The following is a 17,838-nucleotide window of genomic DNA, read 5'->3' as shown; positions in this document are numbered from 1 at the left end:
GAAAGCCATGCGTCCTCCGAAACACAACCCAACCAAGCCGCACTGCTTCTTAACACAGCGCGCCTCCAACCCGGAAGCCAGCCGCACCAATGTGTCGGAGGAAACACCGTGCACCCGGCTCCCTTGGTTAGCGCGCACTGCGCCCGGCCCGCCACAGGAGTCGCTGGTGCGCGATGAGACAAGGATATCCCTACCGGCCAAACCCTCCCTAACCCGGACGACGCTAGGCCGATTGTGCGTCGCCCCACGGACCTCCCGGTTGCGGCCGGCTGCGTCAGAGCCTGGGCGCGAACCCAGAGTCTCTGGTGGCGCAGCTAGCGCTGCGATGCAGTGCCCTAGACCACTGCGTCACCCGGGAGGCCGAGATGGATGCTGTTTTAGAGGAGATAAATACTCATAGTAAATGCTGCCACCTCAGTCTGATCATAGTGCAGTGACATCATGATTAGCATCACAGTGAAGACACAGGTTCATCCCAATATTCTCTCCTTCATCCTGAAGTGTGCACTTGTCCACTACTCCCCACAAATTGAAACACATTGACATGCATATTATCAATGCTGGCTCTCCAGGTATACAGTTGAAGTCGGAAGTTAACATACACTTAGGTTGGAGTCATTAAAACTCATTTTTCAACCACTCTACACATTTCTTGTTAACAAACTTTAGTTTTGGCAAGTCGGATAGGACATCTACTTCGTGTATGACACAAGTAATTTTTCCAACAGTTGTTTACAGACAGATTATTACACTTATAATTCACTGTATCACAATTCCAGTGGGTCAGAAGTTTACATACACTAAGTTGACTGTGCCTTTAAACAGCTTGGAAAATTCCAGAAAATGATTTCATGGCTTTAGAAGCTTCTGATAGGCTAATTGTCATCATTTGAGTCAATTGGAGGTGTACCTGTGGATGTATTGCAGGGCCTACCTTCAAACTCAGTGCCTCTTTGCTTGACATCATGGGGAAATCAAAAGATATCAGCCAAGATATCAGACCTCCACAAGTCTGGTTCATTCTTGGGAGCAATTTCCAAATGCCTGAAGGTACCACGTTCATCTGTACAAACAATAGTACGCAAGTATAAACACCATGGGACCACGCAGCCGTCACACCGCTCAGGAAGGAGACGCATTCTGTCTCCTAGCGATGAACGTACTTTGGTGTCGAAAAGTGCAAATCAATCCCACAACAATAGCAAAGGACCTTGTGAAGATGCTGGAGGAAACCGGTACAAAAGTATCTATATCCACAGTAAAACAAGTCCTATATTGACATAACCTGAAAGGCCGCTCAGCAAGGAAGAAGCCACTGCTCCAAAACCACCATAAAAAAGCCAGACTACGGTTTGCAACTGCACATGGGGACAAAGATCGTACTTTTTGGAGAAATGTCCTCTGGTCTGATGAAACAAAAATAGAACTGTTTGGCCATAATGACCATCGTTATGTTTGGAGGAAAAAGGGGGAGGCTTGCAAGCCGAAGAACACCATCCCAACCGTGAAGCACAGGGGTGGCAGCATCATGTTGTGGGGGTGCTTTGCTGCAGGAGGGACTGGTGCACTTCACAAAATAGATGACATCATGAGGAGGAAAATGATGTGGATATATTGAAGCAACATCTCAAGACATCAGTCAGGAAGTTAAAGCTTGGTCGCAAATGGGTCTTCCAAATGGACAATGACCCCAAGCATACTTCCAAAGTTGTGGCAAAATGGCTTAAGGACAACAAAGTCAAGGTATTGGAGTGGCTATCACAAAGCCCTGACCTCAATCCTATAGAAAATTTGTGGGAAGAATTGAAAAAGCGTGTGCGAGCAAGGAGGGCTACAAACCTGACTCAGTTACACCAGCCCTGTCAGGAGGAATGGGCCAAAATTCACCCAACTTATTGTGGGAAGTTTGTGGAAGGCTACCCGAAACGTTTGACCCATGTTAAACAATTTAAAGGCAATGCTACCAAATACTAATTGAGTGTATGTAAACTTCTGACCCACTAGGAATGTGATGAAAGAAATAAAAGCTGAAATAAAAATCATTCTCTCTACTATTATTCTGACATTTCACATTCTTAAAATAAATTGGTGATCCTAACTGACCTGAGACAGGGAATTTTTACTAGGATTAAATGTCAGGAATTGTGAAAAACTGAGTTTAAATGTATTTGGCTAAGGTGTATGTTAACTTCCAACTTCAACTGTATGTAAGGGCCAGACATTCTGCTCTGTTCTGGGCCAATTGTAATTTGCCTATGTCCCCCTTTGTAGCACTTGGCCATATGACTGGACATTAGCCCAGGTGTGACAAACCTAGTCCTTTTTGATTGTAGGACTTGTTTTGTTGATAGCGATGTCAAGAAAGCAGAGCAGCTCTTTATTACGGACAGACCACTCCCCATCTTAGCTAACATTTGTTGTATCAATATGTTCTGACCATGACAGTTTACAATCCAGGGTTACACCAAGCAGTTTAGTATACTCAATTTGCTAATTTTCCACATTATTCATTAGAAGACTTTGTTGAGGTTTAGGGTTTAGTGAATGATACAATACAATGCTCTCAAATACAATGCTTTTAGTTTTTTAAATATTTATGACCAGCTTATTTATTGCCACCCAAGAAATAAGCTGGTGTGTTTTGGTGTATGTGTGTCATTTCAATCTACATCATGTTCTTGAACAATCAAAAAGGACTGGGTACAATGACTAACATAGTAGGAATTTGCTCTTGAGTACACACCTTTGTGTCTGCTGGCCTTTGAAGGGATTCTATGAAATAAGACAAGCTTCTTTAGACTGGTGATATGATAGGGCAGGGAGAAAGAGACTCTAAAAGCGAAAAATGAAGCACGCATGTCCACACATAAACCACCTTATTACCTCAGTTATAAAGAATGAATGACTTCATCAGAGCCTTAGAAAAGACACTGGATGTTGTATAATGTACAATATCCTCCCCTGGCCATGAAATTGTCTTCTATAGACACAAACTTCATCAGTGACTTTGAAACCCCGCTGGACTCTTTTATAAACAATCCCCCCTGACTACATTTTATACTGTCCTCTCCTGAACATGAGTTCTCATAAGAGGAAACTCTGTTCTATAGACACAAACTAATGTTAAAGATGATGATGAGGAGGAGGAGATGAGTGAGGATGGGCAAGTATTTCGTTTGTATGTGTAGTGATGCCTTATTCCTGAAATATACACTGCTCAAAAAAATAAAAGGGAACACTAAAATAACACATCCTAGATCTGAATGAATGAAATATTCTTATTAAATACTTTTTTCTTTACATAGTTGAATGTGCTGACAACAAAATCAGACAAAAATGATCAATGGAAATCAAATTTATCAACCCATGGAGGTCTGGATTTGGAGTCACACTCAAAATTAAAGTGGAAAACCACACTACAGGCTGATCCAACTTTGATGTAATGTCCTTAAAACAAGTCAAAATGAGGCTCACTAGTGTGTGTGGCCTCCACGTGCCTGTATGACCTCCCTACAACGCCTGGGCATGCTCCTGATGAGGTGGCGCATGGTCTCCTGAGGGATCTCCTCCCAGACCTGGACTAAAGCATCCGCCAACTCCTGGACAGTCTGTGGTGCAACGTGGCGTTGGTGGATGGAGCGAGACATGATGTCCCAGATGTGCTCAATTGGATTCAGGTCTGGGGAACGGGCGGGCCAGTCCATAGCATCAATGCCTTCCTCTTGCAGGAACTGCTGACACACTCCAGCCACATGAGGTCTAGCATTGTCTTGCATTAGGAGGAACCCAGGGCCAACCGCACCAGCATATGGTCTCACAAGGGGTCTGAGGATCTCATCTCGGTACCTAATGGCAGTCAGCCTACCTCTGGCGAGCACATGGAGGGCTGTGCGGCCCCCCAAAGAAATGCCACCCCACACCATGACTGACCCACCGCCAAACCGGTCATGCTGGAGGATGTTGCAGGCAGCAGAACGTTCTCCACGGCGTCTCCAGACTCTGTCACGTCTGTCACATGTGCTCAGTGTGAACCTGCTTTCATCTGTGATGAGCACAGGGCGCCAGTGGCGAATTTGCCAATCTTGGTGTTCTCTGGCAAATGCCAAACGTCCTGCACGGTGTTGGGCTGTAAGCACAACCCCCACCTGTGGACGTCGGGCCCTCATACCACCCTCATGGAGTCTGTTTCTGACCGTTTGAGCAGACACATGCACATTTGTGGCCTGCTGGAGGTCATTTTGCAGGGCTCTGGCAGTGCTCCTCCTGCTCCTCCTTGCACAAAGGCGGAGGTAGCGGTCCTGCTGCTGGGTTGTTGCCCTCCTACGGCCTCCTCCACGTCTCCTGATGTACTGGCCTGTCTCCTGGTAGCGCCTCCATGCTCTGGACACTACGCTGACAGACACAGCAAACCTTCTTGCCACAGCTCGCATTGATGTGCCATCCTGGATGAGCTGCACTACCTGAGCCACTTGTGTGGGTTGTAGACTCCGTCTCATGCTACCACTAGAGTGAAAGCACCGCCAGCATTCAAAAGTGACCAAAACATCAGCCAGGAAGCATAGGAACTGAGAAGTGATCTGTGGTCACCACCTGCAGAACCACTCCTTTATTGGGGGAGTCTTGCTAATTGCCTATAATTTCCACCTGTTGTCTATTCCATTTGCACAACAGCATGTGAAATTTATTGTCAATCAGTGTTGCTTCCTAAGTGGACAGTTTGATTTCACAGAAGTGTGATTGACTTGGAGTTACATTGTGTTGTTTAAGTGTTCCCTTTATTTTTTTGAGCAGTGTATATATTTTTTTAACAGTTTGAAGTTAATTAAATATGACTCATAATTAACTCCAAATTTCTCTCCTGGACTTAGTAAAATTAATTTGGTTTAAAAATGTATTTATATTTAAGTTAACACAATAGGGAATGAGTGATAATGTACAAATCAATCTTCTGCTACTCCAAACTCACTTTTACCTACGAGGACTTTCTTAAGAATCACCACCACATTGTGTCACACCATGAAAAGAAATTAAGATGAATAGTTAATTGGAGGATAGCTCCTAAAAGCTTTCAGACGTTCCGATCCCATTCTCTCTCCAAATTACTCTAAGAGAACAAATTAGCTGATATGCTAGCAGACAATAGAACAGCATACTCGCTTGGCTCTCTCTTCTTCTCTGTCTGTTTTTCCCCACATTCATTGACAGATTTGAAACGCCTCTCTCCAGATGTAGCTTCTTAATTGGGAAGTTTAAATATAATTTCTCCCTCTTTGTCTCTTCTCAGGTCTCTCTCTCTCTCTTACGTTTGTAAGCTTTAGCAAAGATAATACCAAGATGTATAGAATCGGTCTACCCATTGGAAACACCTCTTCGATCACACAAGTGTCATGGCAGCTGGACTCTCTCCTATTGACATGAATACAACCAAATACAATACAACTCTACTGGCTTGTTGGCCAGTACTCCAGGCATAAGTGGTCCCTTAGGGCCCCCGGCCTCTAGGGGCTCCCTACCCCTCCAAAAAATAACTCAAGTCGCGGACTCAACTTTCTGTGGAGAGTTAGAAGAGTAGAATACACAAAGTGCAATTTTGACATTTGGTTGTGCATCAGCAGTTTTTCCTCTTGTTATGTCAGTCACTGACAGTCCCTCAATTAGCCATGTCAGCTAACAATTTTTAGATTGGTAAGGTAGTCTAGCCAGCTATCATGGCCGAATACCAACCAGGCACACAGGGCATGCGCAAAGGCGCCCTGACCTCTATGGGGCCCACATTTATTTTGTTAGTCACTCTCACTTAGATATCATTAACATGGCATAAGTCTAGTCAAAATGTGTAGAACTGCAGGAAATTAGCTTTAAAACTACGAAAAAATATCTCTACCCGATGGCAAAATGAGAATGGACTAAAATACGTTATAAAATTGCTAAACTTCTCACCACCCCATGGCAAAATATGTAGAATTGCAGAAATCTTGCTTTAGAACTGCAACATGTTCTCTACTCCCCATGGCAAAACACGTAGAATTGCCGGAAATAAACTAAATAAATTCAAATGTTTCTCTCCGCCATCAAGAAGGGGGCCACTAAAATGTCATGCCCGTGAGGTGTGGGGGTCCCCCAACCAAATCTCGCTGAGGGCCCCCAAAAGTCTAGGGCTGGCCCTGCATAGCCTTCAAACACAAGCATGCATACACCCATCTAAAATAGGAGTCTGAGAGGAAAATGGTATAAGAATAAGGTTCCAATTGAGGTTGATGAAGTCCAAAGCACAGCAGTAAATTAATTGGTGACAGGGAAATGGCAGCAAATGAAGTAAAACGGATCCAACCGTCCATCATGATGAAGTGATGATGAAATAAAGAGGAAAGAAAAACATGAGTCCACAGCTGCTGTGGTGATTTAAGGACACACACAGAGAGAGGGAGAGAGGGAGAGAGGGAGAGAGAGAGAGAGAGAGAGAGAGAGAGGGAGAGGGAGAGGGAGAGGGAGAGGGAGATGCACAGCATAATGATAACAGACTATGCACAAACCTAGGTAAGGATACAATTCAACAAACCTTGCTTTTGTAGGCTTGGCTATCGCGCAGCAGCGGCACAGAATAGAGGTGTCTCGCGCAGTCTGTGAACATTTGGTTACGACAATTAAAATATGAAAATGAAATGTAAATTCTCATCGGTCACCGACCTATGGTTTATCTAATTATTATTAATGCACACCAATATGTATGTAATCACAATCACGCCACCAATATTTTCTTTTTTGACGATACTATTTAAAACTGTTGAAATGTGTAATTAGCAATTTAAATAATATCATATTTTTGAGATAGTATATCATACATATAGGTTATGTTTCCTCATTTGTTGTATTATGTGGATATGCCCATCTATCCATGTTGAAGAGACTAGCACAGCAGAGCTGCCAGTAAATGTGTGGCGAGCTGGCATTTCCCCCAGCACTTTTGATTTGGTTTAATAAAAAAATATTGGCACAAAAACTTTGAAAAAACATTGGAAAAGAGGAACAAAGTACAGTTGTTTAGACTGATTTGACTCATGATTTAAAATGTATGGGAAACAAAAACCATTGATTTCCAAGTTTAAAAAACCATACAAATCTATGCACAAGGACCACGCTTAACAGTTGTGTCCACGTTTTCAAAAAACTCTTAACTTCTGCTCCGAATTAAGATTCAACGATGTCTGCAGAAATCATTTTCTGTCATCTATGACTTGACACACTGACTTTAAAAATATATATTTTTGCTGATTGAACTACAGTAAGTGAAGTGGATTTACACCTTGTTCCGGAATTGCATTAACATAATTTCATCATAGGTCCCTGATCTGTACTACACAGAAATGGGGTGGGTATAATTTGTGGAATGTTCCAACAGGAATCTGATACAAAAACTTCGTAAATAACAAGGTTATCAACAAACAACGCATACAAAGTTGTATAGCGGCAGAATAAGATACCAGGTTGGGAATGGGCTATTTAATTAAAGTTTTTCACTCACCACATTTATTCCGGAAAATGTCGGTCCTCACTCTGGTAGCCGATGGACAAACATTAAGAATAACCTACGTGGTGAGTTGATGCCTATTCGTCAACTTGTTGAATTGATCGTGCTACTTTGCATGCGTTGTTTGTTGGCAACCTTGTACTTTACAACGTTTTTGGAACAGATTCCTGTTGGAATGTTCCACAAAATATACCCACCCCAGAAATGCATAATGATGGATATGAATGCAATTCTCTTCATGGTGATGTATCCTGAATAGGTACACAAAATGTATAAATATGCAAAATCCTCCTTTGCATATTTGAGTATTATTCTACACACTGGCTATTATTTTAATAGCTCTGCCATTAAACAAGACCAAACCAATCATAGACGTCTATGTTTCACAAGTTTGGACATCAAAGTAGTGTAGAGCTTAGTAGAGTACCATAGAGCACAGAACAGTAGAGTATAGTACAGTAGAATACAATATTATATAGTGTACTCAACTCTACTGTGCTCTGTACTCTACTGTACTATACACTGTTCTCTACTGTACTATACACTGTACTCTACTGTACATTGTACTCTACTGTACTATACACAGTACTCTACTGTACTCTACTGTACTATACACTGTACTCTACTGTACTATACACTGTACTCTTGTGTACTATACACTGTACTCTAGTGTACTATACACTGTACTGTACTCTACTGTACTGTACTCTACTGTACAATACACTGTACTCTACTGTACAATACATTGTACTCTACTGTACGATACACTGTACTCTACTGTACTCTACTGTACGATACACTGTACTGTACGATACACTGTACTCTACTGTACTATACACTGCACTCTACTATACACTGCACTCTGCTATACACTGTACTCTACTATACACTGTACTCTACTGTACACTGTTCTTTACTGTACTATACACTGTTATTAACTACTATACACTGTTCTCTACTGTACTGTACTCTACTGTTCTTTACTGTACGATACACTGTACTCTAGTGTACGATACACTGTACTCTACTGTACGATACACTGTACAGTACGATACACTGTACTCTACTGTACTATACAATGCACTCTACTATACACTGCACTCTACTATACTATACACTGTTCTTTACTGTACTATACACTGTTATTAACTACTATACACTGTACTCTACTGTACACTGTATTCTATTATCCATGGTACTCTACTATACACTGTACACTGTACTCTACTGTACTCTACTGTAATATACACTGTTCTTTACTGCACTATACACTGTTATTAACTACTATACACTGTACTCTCCTGTACTATACACTGTATTCTATTATCCACGGTACTCTACACTGTACACTGTACTCTACACTGTACTCTACACTCTACTGCACACTGTACACTGTACTCTCCTGTACTATACACTGTATTCTATTATCCACGGTACTCTACTATACACTGTACACTGTACTCTACACTGTACTGTACACTCTACTGCACACTCTACTGCACACTGTACACTGTACTCTACTGTACACTGTGCTGTACAATACATTGTTCTTTACTGTACTATACACTGTTATTTACTGTACTATACACTGTGTACTCTACTATACACGGTACTCTACTGTACCATACACTGTACTCTACTCTACACTGTACTATACACTGTACTCTACTGTACTATACTGTACACTGTACTGTATTATACACAGTTATTTACTGTACTATACACTGTTATTTACTGTACTATACACTGTTATTTACTGTACTATAAACTGTACTCTACTATACACTGTACTCTACACTACTGTACTATACACTGTACTCTACTGTACACTGTTCTTTACTGTACTATACACTGTTATTTACTGTACTATACACTGTACTCTACTATACACTGTACTCTACTGTACCATACACTGTACTCTACTGTACCATACACTGTACTCTACTGTACTCTACTCTGTACTATACACTGTACTATACACTGTACTCTACTGTACTGTACTGTATTATACACTGTTATTTACTGTACTATACACTGTTATTTACTGTACTATACACTGTTATTTACTCTACTATACACTGTACTCTACTATACTCTACTATACACTGTACTATACACTGTTATTTACTATACACTGTACTCTACTGTACCATACACTGTACTCTACTGTACTATACACTATTCTACTATACACTGTACTGTACAATACACTGTTATTTACTGTACTCTACACTGTTATTTACTGTACTCTACACTGTTATTTACTGTACTCTACACTGTACTCTACTGTGCACTGTACTCTACTGTGCACTGTACTCTACTGTGCACTGTACTCTACTGTGCACTGTACACTACTGTGCACTGTACTCTACTGTACTATACACTGTTCTTTACTGTACTATACACTGTTCTTTACTGTACTATACACTCTGCTGTACTATACAATGTACTCTACTGTACTATACAATGTACTATACACTGTACTCTACTGTACACTGTACTCTACTGTACTATACACTGTACTCTACTGTACACTGTTCTCTACTATACACTGTTCTTACCTGTACTATACACTGTTCTTTACTGTACTATACACTGTACTCTACTATACACTGTTATTTACTGTACTATACACTCTGCTGTACTATACACTACTATACACTGTACTCTACTGTACTATACACTGTACTCTACTGTACTATACACTGTACTCTACACTGTTATTTACTGTACTATACACTGTTATTTACTGTACTATACAATGTACTCTACTGTACTATACAATGTACTATACACTGTACTCTACTGTACACTGTACTCTACTGTACTATACACTGTACTCTACTGTACACTGTTCTCTACTATACACTGTTCTTACCTGTACTATACACTGTTCTTTACTGTACTATACACTGTACTCTACTATACACTGTTATTTACTGTACTATACACTCTGCTGTACTATACACTACTATACACTGTACTCTACTGTACTATACACTGTACTCTACTGTACTATACACTGTACTCTACACTGTTATTTACTGTACTATACACTGTTATTTACTGTACTATACACTGTTATTTACTGTACTATACACTGTTATTTACTGTACTCTACTATACACTGTTCTTTACTGTACTATACACTGTACTTTACTGTACTATACACTGTTCTTTACTGTACTATACACTGTTTTTTACTGTACTATACACTGTACTTTACTGTACTATACACTGTACTCTACTGTACTATACACTGTACTCTACTGTACTATACACTGTTCTTTACTGTACTGTGCTGTTCAAACTTGGAACCCAACTGTGGTGTATGACTAATATGATTTATCTTTGATCCCAATTCTATTGCAGTTACTGATTTCTTTCCTTCTGAAAATACCGTTTGATAACGGAATTTCCAGTTTTAATCACTTAATAATTCAAAAACAAAATTGATATCAATAAAAGCACTAACTAATTGATAGGACTACCTTGTTACTTCTGTGAACTTTCATTATCCTGCCTCCTCATGTATATCTTAAAGATATATGAGTTTTTGGTAACGGAATTTCAAGTCACAAGTCAATGTTTCTTAAATACAGAAGGCAGAGAAATGTCTCCAAAACTAAATATAAGTGTTGATATTAGTTGGCAGGGCTCTTTAGTTCAACATTATTGTGTTATGTTGTATTTCTAATACCTTATAAGAATGTATCTAAATCCCCCTTTCCATCTGTTAGACCAGAAATCAAAGACTTTGCTTATTCCCAATTTCTCAGATGGAGCATTTTTGAAAAATGTATTGCAACAAAAAAAACTAGACTCAGCTTTCATTTGACACAATTTGATATGCTCTAATTAACTTCACATGTTGGTGCTCATGGGTCCTTTTACACGGAAATTACCCTAGGCCTTTTTAATCCAAAATGATTGACTGGAATTAATCAATCAACACAATAGTGATAACAGTTCCATTTTAATTACAGATGCAAAGGCCTACAGGATACAACTCTGCAAATAAAGCAAGCTCAGCCCTGTTAGTTCTATGGTCCAATCACAGTTGTTGTCTCTTTGTCTGTGTAAAGAACCCCCCATCCCCCTGTTAGTTAAGTTTTAAAATATAATTATCAAATCAAATTTTAGTAGTCACATGCGCCGAATACAACAGTGAAATGCTTACTTACGAGCCTCTAACCAACAATGCAGTTTTTAAAAAATGTAAGAATAAGAACTAAAAGTAACAAGTAATTAAAGAGCAGCAGTAAAATAACAATGGCGAGAATATATACAGGGGGGATAACGGTACAGAGTCAATGTGCGGGGGCACAGGTTATTTGAGGTAATATGTACAGTGGGGAGAACAAGTATTTGTATACTGCCGATTTTGCAGGTTTTCCTACTTACAAAGCATGTAGAGGTCTGTAATTTAAAAATCCAGAAAATCACATTGTATGATTTTTAAGTAATTAATTTGCATTTTATTGCATGACATAAGTATTTGATCACCTACCAACCAGTAAGAATTCCGGCTCTCACAGACCTGTTAGTTTTTCTTTAAGAAGCCCTCCTGTTCTCCACTCATTACCTGTATTAACTGCACCTGTTTGAACTCGTTACCTGTATAAAAGACACCTGTCCACACACTCAATCAAACAGACTCCAACCTCTCCACAATGGCCAAGACCAGAGAGCTGTGTAAGGACATCAGGGATAAAATTGTAGACCTGCACAAGGCTGGGATGGGCTACAGGACAATAGGCAAGCAGCTTGGTGAGAAGGCAACAACTGTTGGCGCAATTATTAGATTTTTTTTTGTACCTCTTCACAACTGTCTTGGTGCGTTTGGACCATGTTAGTTTGTTGGTGATGTGGACACCAAGGAACTTGAAGCTCTCAACCTGCTCCACTGCAGCCCCGTCGATGAAAATGGGGGAGTGCTCGGTCCTCTTTTTCCTGGAGTCCATAATCATCTCCTCTGTCTTGAGGGAGAGGATGTTGTCATGGCACCACACGGCCAGGTCTCAGACCTCCTCCCTAAAGGCTGTCTCGTCGTTGTAGTGATCAGGCCTACCACTGTTGTGTCATCGGCAAACTTAATGATGGTGTTGGAGTCGTACCTGTCCATGCAGTCATGAGTGAACAGGGAGTACAAGAGGGGACTGAGCACGCAACCCTGAGGGAACCTCAGCTGAGGATCAGCTTGGCAGATGTGCTGTTACCTATCCTTATCACCTGGGGGCGGCCCATCAGGAAGTTCAGGATCCAGTTGTAGAGGGAGGTGTTTAGTCCCAGGATCCTTAGCTTATTGATGAGCTTTGAGGACACTATGGTGTTGAACGCTGAGCTGTAGTCAATGAATAGCATTCTCATAGGTGTTCCTTTTGTCCAGGTGGGAAAGGGCAGTGTGGAGTGCAATAGAGATTGCATCATCTGTGGATCTGTTGGGGCGGTATGCAAATTGAAGTGGGTCTAGGGTTTCTGGGATAATGGTGTTGATGTGAGCCATTACCAGCCTTTCGAAGCACTTCATGGCTACAGACGTGAGTGCTACGGGTCGGTGTTCGTTTAGGCAGGTTACCTTAGTGTTCTTGGGCACAGACACTATGGTGGTATGCTTAAAATATGCTGGTATTACAGACTTGGACAGGGAGAGGTTGAAAAAGTCAGTGAAGACACTTGCCAGTTGGTCCAGTGCATGCTCGGAGTACACGTCCTGGTAATCCGTCTGGCCCTGCGGCCTTGTGAGCGTTGACCTGTTTAAAGGTCTTACATTGGCTGCGGGGAGCGTGATCACACAGTCTTCCAGAACAGCTGGTGCTCTCATGCATGTTTCAGTGTTGCTTGTCTCAAAGCGAGCATAGAAGTAGTTTAGCTTGTCTGGTAGGCTCGTGTAACTGGGCAGCTCTTGGCTGTGCTTCCCTTTGTAGTCTGTAATGGTTTGCAAGCCCTGCCACATCCGACGAGCACCAGAGCCAGTGTAGTACGATTCGATCTTAGTCCTGTATTGACGCTTTGTCAATTTGATGGTTCGTCGGAGGACATAGCGGGATTTCTTATAAGCTTCCGGGTTAGAGTCCCGCTCCTTGAGTCTAGCCTTTAGCTCAGTGCAGATGTTGCCTGTAATCCATGGCTTCTGGTTGGGGTATGTACGTACGGTCACTGTGGGGACAACGTGATCGATGCAATTATTGATGAAGCCAATGACTGATGTGGTGTACTTCTCAATGGCATCGAAGGAATCCCGGAACATATTCCAGTCTGTGCTAGCAAAACAGTCTTGTAGCTTAGCATCTGCTTCATCTGACCACTTTTTTTTATTGATCTAGTCACTGGGGCTTCCTGCTTTGATTTTTGCTTGTAAGCAGGAATCAGGAGGAAAGAATTATGGTCAGACTTGCCAAATGGAGGGCGGGGGAGAGCTTTATATGTGTTTTTGTGTGTGGAGTAAAGGTGGTCAAGAGTTTTTATTCCTCTGGTTGCACATTTAACATGCTGGTAGAAATTTGGTAAAACAGATTTAAGTTTCCCTACATTAAAGTCCCGGCTACTAGGAGCGCCGCCTCTGGGTGTGCATTTTCTTGTTTGCTTATGGCGGAATACAGCTCATTCAATGCTGTCTTAGTGCCAGCCTCTGACTGTGGTGGTATGTAAACAGCTACAAAAAATACAGATGAAAACTCTAGGTAGCTAGTGTGGTCTACAGTTTATCATGAGATACTCTACCTCAGGCAAGCAATAGCTTGAGACTTCCTTAGATATCGTGCACCAGCAGTTATTTACAAAAATACATAGTCCGCCGCCCCTTGTCTTACCAGACGCCGCTGTTCTATCCTGCCGGTGCAGCGTATAACCAGCCATCTGTATGTTTATAGTGCCGTCATTCAGCCACGTCTCCGTGAAGCATAAGATATTACAGTTTTGAATGTCCCGTTCGTAGTTTAATCTTCCACATAAATCATCTATTTTATTGTCCAAAGATTGCACGTTTGCTAGCAGACTGGAAGGAAGTGGGGGTTTATTCAATCGCCTACGAATTCTCAGAAGGCAGCCCGCCCTTCCGTACCCTTTTTCTCCACCTCCTCTTCACGCAAATCACGGGGATCTGGGCCTGTTCCCGAGAAAGCAGTATATCGTTCGCATCAGCCTCAATAAAGGAATACAAGGATTCTGCCAGTCTGTGGTGAGTAATCGCAGTCCTGATGCCCAGAAGTTATTTTCGGTCATAAGAGATGGAAGCGGCAACATTATGTACAAAATAAGTTACAAACAACGCAAATAAACAAACAAAAAACACAATTGGTTGGGGGAACGTAAAACGTCTGCCTTCTTCTCCAGCGCCATCTTAACAAGTACAAGGTTGCTGTAGTTTGACATGGTTTTAAGGGTTTCATCATCCCTAGGGCCAGGAGTTTTTCTAGTTTAAAAAAAAACATTTACCTGCTTAGAAAAAAAATCTGCTCCCATCATAGTCCATATAAAACCTGTTTGTTTTACATCTGATTTATTATTGTCGTACCATACAACTAGCATCCAGAGTTTTATCTGGTTAGCCTACTAGATCAGGACAAACTCTGGGCCCCAGGAAAACAATTTGTACCCCACCACATATCCTATCTGTACTGTATCTCAAAATATTTACTTACATCGATATTTTCTTATTGTTTGTTTTGGTAGCAGGAATGGGCTTCCATACAGTAAATATGTGATGGTACATTGAAGAACAGCGCAATATTATTTAGGGTAGCCAATCCGAGAATATTCCATCTGATTATCTCACATAATCACAAATAAAGGACAATTAATGCCAACACTGGAAGAAGAATAGCCTAGTGGTGGCATTCTCAAAGAGCAGAGGAATGTGACAGAATTATTGTGCAAACAAAATTAAATCAATAACAGCAAACCTACTCGCCAACCGGACAAAACTGTATTTACACCTAGGCTATTTAGCCTTAGCTGACATGAAATATATTCAGAATAAAGCAGCTGATTCGCTATGGGTCCATATCGCACATACTATTTGTGAAGTAGGCTAATGTCACACCCACCTTATTTTTATGCTGTAGAAATACTGTCAGTTATGTATTTATGTAGGCTACAGTGATCGTGAAATGCAGATATTCACACAATCCGTAGTCTCAGCTATTCCATCAAGACATGCGTCGTCTCTGTGATATTTTTTTATATAAGGCGCAGCAGTTACAATGTAGCCAGACATTTACATTTTCCGAAGTTCTCCGCGGCGATGAAACGCTCACTTCCCCCGTTCAAAATGCACACACGGTGCAGAGCAAGAAAAGATCACCCACCGGCGCTTTCTCCCAGGCTAAATGGTGATGATGTTTAGTATATTTCATAGCGCCCATCCGCATAAGTATGCTTCACTGACTTCCGCGTTACAATTGAGTGAAAAAAATAGGACGTGTAGAAGAAACGGCTGTAAGGCTGGCACGTCAGAGAAGGGGGGGGGCTTACTTTTCTCTGCTTTTGATAGATTTAAACACAATTGGAATCACCATGGTCACAACCATAAACTGTCAACTCCATCTGCCTGATGGATTAAAATACAATATTAATTTAATTCGGTTTTAAAGTCATAAAGCCTCTGAGGAAATATTAAACTGCTACTGTGTATACCACTTGATTGAATAAGAAAAATACAATTTTTGTCAACTCCGACAGATTTTTATCCAATGTCAACTCCATCAGACAGATGAATGTGTTTATTGGGGATTTTCAAATGAATCATTTTCCCTCTATTTCATATGTTCGTAATTAACTTTTATTTTTTACAGGAAAAAATGTCTGTTTTCAGTATCTGTTGTCAACTCTGTCAGTGGCTTGTCAACTCAGTCACTGATGACTAAACCCTTAAAATAAATGTTTTGTTTATATTGTAATCACTGTTCTGCAACATATGTTAAAACAATTGAAGTATTTACAGTGCTAGACCTAAGGGATAATGTTTGCTTTATAAATGTTGTTTTATGTTCTAAATCTAGAAAAACATGCCAAAATGCAAACTAAATTAGCCTCTGAGAATTTAATATACCTATAAAAACAAAACAAAAATAAGTTTGGAGATTTTTTATTACAAAATTGAATAATCTAATGTTCGCATTAAGCAATCGAGGCCTTTAAACACTTGTTCGACAATAATGGTAAAAATTAAATGCCTTTTATGGTGTCTGACCGAATTGACATATATCCAGTTAGTTGCATTTGATTAAAAAAAAATTAAATTGTCCTGTCTTTCAAGAATCCTCGAGCTCTAAAACAGCAACAACAAAAAATCTCAGCCTCATGGCAAAAATGGTAAAATAACATGAGATTAGCTAAGGGGTGTGGCATGAAACTGCATTAAACCACTGTTGATAGGGGCTTGTCATATTCATGTTGAGATATTTGCATGATGATGATGAAAATTAGGAAGTTGAGGATGATTTAGGATTTTAGTTGACTGTTAAAATGTACATACATCTGACAATTGGAGACCCAAGGTTGGTTGTCTCACAGGTTGGTTGTCACATTGCTGAGAATATTTTGTCAGGGGGTGGTTGGAAGATTATATATATTTTTGCCCACGCACTACTTTTGGGAAGAAATATGTTTTAAAAAAAAGCTATGATTTTTATTATTAATCAAATTAAAAATTCTGTTTTTTCAGCAGCACCCTACTTCCCTAGTATGGTTGTCACATGAAATGTGGGGTTAGTCACTATCCACACCATTATAATGAATCCCAAGCTCTTTTGGGCTTGTACTATAAAAGCTCCCTTCGTTGCCTCTATCTCACACACATATTTTTTCTGCCACACACTCACATACGCACACATGCATGTGCAAACACACACAAATGTATTGAAAATGTAATATGTTCTTCTCACGGCATAAAGTGCTGAATTTTGTTAGGAATATCGTTCAATCAAAGAAAGGCTATTTCTAAGACTTATATTGCTTCATTTCCTGTTACAAAAGGAATAAACTACTAGCAAACGTTGTGACAACAAATAGCATACTGTATAACTTCCAATCCCTGCGATGGGGCTGGTGGTCACAAGTTGACAGAGTGTGTTTGATGGCTTATAACCCCATGTTGGAATAATAAGATATGAGGTTAAAAACGGTCCCCATTTCAACCCAAGACGTTGGTCTTTCTCCTAATATTGAAAGAGTCTTGTAAGATATACTGGTGCTGAGAAATACACAAGAGTAAAAAGCCCCGGTCTCCTCTAGCCATGATGTATTCATTATGTTTCTTCTTCTAAGACATAATACTGAATAAACACTATGGCTAACCTGAAAATTGT

At 40.6% G+C, this 17,838-nt stretch overlaps 1 protein-coding gene across 4 annotated transcripts in view; it reads right to left on the bottom strand.

Annotated features, from left to right (window-relative positions):
• Positions 1–15,958, bottom strand: part of LOC139571083 (E3 ubiquitin-protein ligase MARCHF8-like) — a 124,068-nt gene extending 108,110 nt beyond the window's left edge. For 2 of the 4 annotated variants that reach the window (XM_071393616.1, XM_071393613.1), the window contains exon 1: positions 15,577–15,711. The gene's annotated coding sequence lies outside the window, so the exon portion shown is untranslated. Of the gene's footprint in view, positions 1–15,576; positions 15,712–15,750 lie in introns of those variants that run through there. The other 2 variants (XM_071393615.1, XM_071393614.1) reach the window with 2 other exon arrangements.
• Positions 15,959–17,838: the final 1,880 nt, after the last annotated feature.

Source organism: Salvelinus alpinus, chromosome 3 (assembly GCF_045679555.1).
Source record: "Salvelinus alpinus chromosome 3, SLU_Salpinus.1, whole genome shotgun sequence".
NCBI classification, from domain to species: domain Eukaryota; kingdom Metazoa; phylum Chordata; class Actinopteri; order Salmoniformes; family Salmonidae; genus Salvelinus; species Salvelinus alpinus.
The sequence above is the reverse complement of the archived record's forward strand: the minus strand, read 5'-3'. Positions and strand labels throughout refer to the sequence as shown.